Here is a 6,000-nt window from a genome sequence, read left to right as displayed (position 1 = left end):
AAAGATTTTCCTTAGATTTTGCAAACTCTTTTAAATAGTAGTAATCTTAGTCTATGAAACACATTCCTAATTGTCGATGTAAGTTGCTAAATTCACTTTCAGAGAGTGGTTTAGTAAATATGTTAGCTAAGTTGGACTTGGACTCAATGTAATTGAGTTCAATATCTCCTTTAGTGACATGATCTCTGATAAAGTGGTACTTAATTTCAATGTGTTTAGTTCTGGAATGATATACTAGATTTTTTATTAGGTTGATTGAGTTAATATTATCAATTAACACTTTTGTGTTTTTAAAATTTAGATTAGAGTTTTTTAGGGTGTGCATCATCCATAATAATTGTGCAACACATTCTCCTATTGTTATATATTCGGCCTCAGTATTAGATAAAGTAACACAGTGCTGCTTTCTACTAAACCAGCTGATAAGTGATGATCCAAGTAGTTGATAACCACCACTTGTACTTTTTCTATCGAGTTTACAGTCGGCATAATCTGAGTCAGAGTACCCTATAAATTCAAAATTGGTCATTCTAGGGTACCACATTCCTATGTTGAACGTACCTTTTAAGTATCTAAAGATTAGCCAAGTGTGATTCTTTAGCACAAGTTTGGTACCTAACATACATACTGACTATAAATAAAATATCTAGTCGACTGGTAGTTAGATACAGTAAGTTTCCTATGACACTTCTGTAATATTTGAGGTCTATAGGTTTTTCATTTGGGTCACTGTCTAGGTTTACATTGGAGGTCATTGGAGTTTTAATGTCTTTGGAGTTTTCCATTCCAAATTTCTTAAGTAATTCAAGTGTATATTTATGTTGATAAACATAGTTTCCTAGGAAGAATGTTAGTTATCCTACTAGACTCATTTTAAATTCTTGCTCCATTAATGTTATGAATTCTAGTAGAAGTTTTGAGTTAGTACTTGAGCTATAAAAAAAATCTTGATTAATTGTTTTTACGAAGAGAGTTGGGTCTACTTGACCTTGTTTGAAACTTTTTGAGATTATGTAGTCAACCTTTCATACCAAGCTCTGGGAGCCTATTTTAAATCATACAGGGCTTTCTTTAATTTGAACACATAATTAGAGTGTTTTAAGTTCTCGATGTCACGCCCCCAGAAGAGTCCCTGTCCGAGAAAATTTCGGCAGCATCTCCCCTGTACGGCGGACAATCAAAATTTTCTACAAGCACTAAATACTCAGCCACAGGCGGCTGGAATAATAACAGTAATAAAAATCAATCACCACGCAGTTTATATATATATATTCAGCCTCTGGCTGACACAACCACGCAGTAATAATACTCTGACTCGAAATCAACCCTACTCAACTACACTCGTAAAGCCCAAATCCGATTTTTCTTACCTCTTCTGCCGTCCAGGCAGGCATGTAGTAGAGTAAATCCAAATCATACCAAAACCATTAACGATAAGAATCCATACAAAATCCACAAGTAAAACCAACACAAGACTAAGTTCAAACATAGTCAAATAAGAAACAAAACAAAACCAAAAAACAACTACAGCTGGGGGTCTGCATGGGACTAGCAACTGGAACTCTCTCCTGACAGCATCATCCTGAAATATACAACAATGGAGGCGGGGTGAGTCCAACACTCAGCAGGTACAATTGATATGCAAAGTAAAGAAACAACACCTAGCACTAATCATGCGTACAGTCTCCTGATAAGAAAGATAAAAATGCATCGGAAGTAAACAGGAGAATGCTGTACTAACCAGGTCCTGAATATAAGGTCAAACAGTCCGAGTGGTATAGGAATCCTGTATGCATGTCAAACATAGGTATCCAAACAATATGCAGCATATAAATGCAGCAACCACAAACACAAGCAATAAATGCATCATGCATATAATGCCAATGATGCGTCCTGGTCACCCCTGACTCCAGTCGATCATCTCACACACATAGTGAGGCCGAGTGGGTAGGGCTGTGACAACCGTGCACTCTGTCGTCACTACTCCTGATGAGTGACCGAGTGGACGGGATGCTATCGGAGTACACCTATCCTCCTACCCCAAATCATAAATGGGGGAGCGCAATGCTCTCATCTCCCGGTACTCAAAGACGGGGAGGAATCCCTGCCGAATAACACGTTGTGTCACACTACCCATGAGCGGACCAACGGTGCCTAACAGAGTCCCTGCTGCAACACACTCAGCCTGAATCGACCACTAACCCATGAGTGGTGGTGTGTGCAGATCCATGTAACTGGCGATGTGCTCAACAATAATGGAGCGGACTATCGCACAGCATGCAATCATGCAAATGATGCATGGCAATAACCATATAAACATCCTGACCTAATCCATATATATAGAAAAGTGCACCCTAGGTCAACGAATCATATCGAATCAAAGGTACACAGAAGGTATAAAAACATAGGTCCTGAACATGGTCAAGCATGGCATATCACTACCCCTATAAGCATGTACAAACAGGTAAAATATACCTGAGATGCAAAACCAATCAATCAATCAAGCATGTAAGATTTGGGTAGTGATTAACCGAAACAGATAAGAAACACAATTAATGCAACATGTTAATTTAATTACTAAGCATATCAAATGACATAAGTCAAAAGTACCCGCCTCCGAAAATAGAAAGGTCCGATCTGACTCCGAGATACTCGTCTCGCGTCAAAGTCCTGTGTTAAATTGCACAGTTTAGCTAATTCAATTTTAAACAAATAGCTAAACTAATTCCTAATCCACTGACCAGTTAGGGTTAGTTACATTAACCCCAATTACACCGTTATACAACTTATAAACCTAAATCAATAATTATTGCTAACACAACTAGCAATAATCTAACACAAAGATCGAAACCATAAACCTTACCTCAAATCAACCGCTGCTAGACCAAGCTGCTGCCGGAAAACAAAACTCTACTGCTAGCAAAGATTAATTGCTGCTGTAAATCAAAGGGTCGCTGCCAACAAAGCTAATGATCAAATAATTATCAATTAATTATGTGTCAATTTATCCTTCACTCACATAAATATTAAATCACCAAATTCCTTACCCTAATACTGCTGGATCAAGGTTTGTGGCTAAAGTTACTGCCGGATCCAGTGATTGCAGCAAGGTGGGGGTCAAAATCTCCACTCAAATACTCCTAACCACATTGGCAGGTTACTCTCTGGTGAAGAGCGTCACTGATTGGAAACCGTAGCCTACTCCAGTGAGTGGGGAAATCGGCCGGAAACTACGGCAGAAGATGCCGCGGCAGTGGCACTGTGCAAAGGCTAGGGCACAGCTCTCCGGGAAGATGGCGCCTCCAAGGTCAGCAGAAACACAGTGGAGGAGAGGAAGAAAGAAGCTCGGTGCGTCGCCGGCGGCTAGGGCTTCGGCAGCAGAGGAATTAAGGCCTCGGCGGCGGATGTTGCGGCGCCGATTAGAGCAGGGAGAGGAGAAGAGAAGAAGTCCTCGGCGTCGACTGTGGTGGCGGCACCGGCGCTAGGGCATGGAAGAGGAAGGCGTCGGGCGGCAGTGAGGAGAGGCGCCGGCGATTGTGGCCGACGCTCGGCGTCGGCTGGGGCGGCAGAGGAGAGGAGGAGAAGGAGAACCGCCAGATGGCCGGCGGTTAGGGCAAATTCGGCTCGGCGAAAGGGAGAAGAAGAGAGGAGAGAATGAGGGCTCAGGCACGGGCACAGTAACGAGGAAGAAAGAAAAATATAAATGAGGAAAAAAGAAAAGAAATAAGGAATTTATAAAGAAACAATTCCTCGTTAAAATGGGGTAGCCTAAACAGGCTTTTCCGGGCCCCGTTTTTATCCCCGTTAACTCGTCCGTACGAGCTCCGAAAAATTCCCGAAAAATGTCCAAAAATTCCGGAAAATTCCCTTATTAATATTCGTCATTTTTTTCCCGGTATTTTACATTCTCCCCTACTAATAAAAATTTGGTCTCCAAATTTCAGTGTCTACCATCAGCAAGTATTAATAACAGACAGAAAGTATAAACGCTGAACGGTAAACTAAATCACATACCTCAAGTGAAAAGATGGAGATATCGAGCTCGGATAGTGTCCTCAAGCTCCCACGTAGCCTCCTCATCCGAATGATGCTGTCATCCGACTTTAACCAACCGGATAGTCTTGTTCCGCAACTGACGCTCTTTCCGGTCGAGAATCCGTACCGGAACCTCCTCATACGTAATGTTAGGCTGAACTGGAACTGGAATATCTGCCAGCACATGTGTCGGATCAGGTACGTATCTCCTCAGGATCGATACGTGAAATATATCGTGTACGCCTGACAGGGACGGTGGTAGTGCCAGCCGATAAGCTACCGCTCCGATCCTCTCCAAGATCTCGAAAGGGCCAATGTACCGCGGAGCTAGCTTACCTCTGAGGCCAAATCTCTTCACCCCTTTCGTGGGTGAAACTCACAGAAATACATGGTCGCCCAAAGAGAACTCTAGTGGTCTGCGTCTCCGATCAGCATAACTCTTCTGGCGGTCCTGCGCCTCTGACATCCTCCGTCTGATAGTACGGACCAACTCTGCATCCTGCTGAACTCTATGAGGTCCCAACAACTGAGCCTCTCCAACCTCATCCCAAAGGACGGGTGTCCGACAAGGTCTACCATACAACGCCTCAAACGGTGTCATCTGGATAGCCGAATGGAAGCTATTGTTGTAGGCAAACTCTACCAACGGCAGATGGTCCTCCCAACTGCCTCCGAAATCCATAACACATGACCTCAGCAGGTCCTCTAAAGTCTGAATGGTCCGCTCTGACTGCCCATCTGTCTGTGGATGGAAAGCAGATCTAACTCGGCGCTATGTGCCCAAGGCCTGCTGCAGACTCTGCCAGAAACGAGACGTGAACCGTGGATCTCTATCCGAAATGATACTCAATGGAACACCATGTAGTCTGATAATCTCTCGGCAATACAGATCTGCCAATCGATCCAGGGAATCAGTCCTCCGAATCGCTATGAAGTGCGCTAATCGATCAACGATTACCCACGTCATGGCCTCGTCGTGTCCTCGGCAACCCTACCACAAAGTCCATGGTAATGTGATCCCACTTCCACTCGTGAATAGGAATCCGCTGAAGTAATCTCTGGTGTTCAGCCTTCACCTGCCGACAAACAAGACATCTAGCTAAATCCGCGATGTCTTTCTTCATGCCGCTCCACCAATAGAACGCCTCAAATCTCGATACATACGGGTTCCACTGGATGGATCGCAAATCGAAAGCGGTTCCTGTAATAGCTCCTGTAAGACCGGATGAGACCGAGGTACGCATAATCTGCCTCGGAAGAATATAATACCTCCTCATCTCGTAAACTCTCACGCCTGAAGCTATCATTCGCGATGAATCGCAAATCGATCACCACTGTGCCTCTCGGATCCTCGTCTTGATCGACGATGAGCAACCATGGTAACAAGAATACCGCCTGTGGTCCCTCGCCTCAAGATCTAACTCGAGAAAGCTCGAATCAAGTCCGTGATCAAGTCCGTGGCAAGCCAAAGTCCTCTGGACTTCCTGAGTGCATCTGCAACCACATTAGCTTTCCCGTGGTAGCTAATGGTACAATCGTAGTCCTTCAGAACTCCATCCATCTCCTCCGTCAAGATTAAGCTTCTGAGGGAAAATATATTTGAGACTCTTATGATCGGGAGAATCTCAAATGTGATACCATATAAATGATGACGCCAAAGCTTCAGAGCAAAGATGATGGCAGCTAACTCCAGTCATGAATGGATAGTTCTTCTCATGCTCCTTCAACCGACGAGAAGCATAAGAGACTACTCGGCCGTGCATCGGAACAGCGCCCAAACCCCGTAGAGATGCGTTGTAAAGTACAACCATCCTCTCCGTAAAACCAAAGCAAGCCGACACTAATCTCCGTCAGCCTCGAAGCCGGTCTCGCAATCCTCGGACCATATGAACTTCATGCCTTTCCGGGTAAGACGTCGGTGGCATAGCAATACGCGAGAAGCCCTCGACAAAACGTCGGTAATAT

General features: G+C 44.1%; 1 long non-coding RNA gene across 1 annotated transcript; it reads right to left on the bottom strand.

Annotated features, from left to right (window-relative positions):
* Window positions 1–2,613: 2,613 nt before the first annotated feature.
* On the bottom strand, window positions 2,614–3,522 carry LOC122011227. Its single transcript, XR_006119932.1, has 3 exons — window positions 3,048–3,522; window positions 2,864–2,966; window positions 2,614–2,670 (listed from the first exon to the last, which is right to left on the bottom strand). It is a non-coding gene; the product is annotated as an uncharacterized LOC122011227 (long non-coding RNA).
* Between the last annotated feature and the right edge of the window lie 2,478 nt (window positions 3,523–6,000).

The sequence above is a fragment of the Zingiber officinale genome, chromosome 1A, assembly GCF_018446385.1.
Source record: "Zingiber officinale cultivar Zhangliang chromosome 1A, Zo_v1.1, whole genome shotgun sequence".
Classification (NCBI taxonomy): domain Eukaryota; kingdom Viridiplantae; phylum Streptophyta; class Magnoliopsida; order Zingiberales; family Zingiberaceae; genus Zingiber; species Zingiber officinale.
The sequence above is the reverse complement of the archived record's forward strand: the minus strand, read 5'-3'. Positions and strand labels throughout refer to the sequence as shown.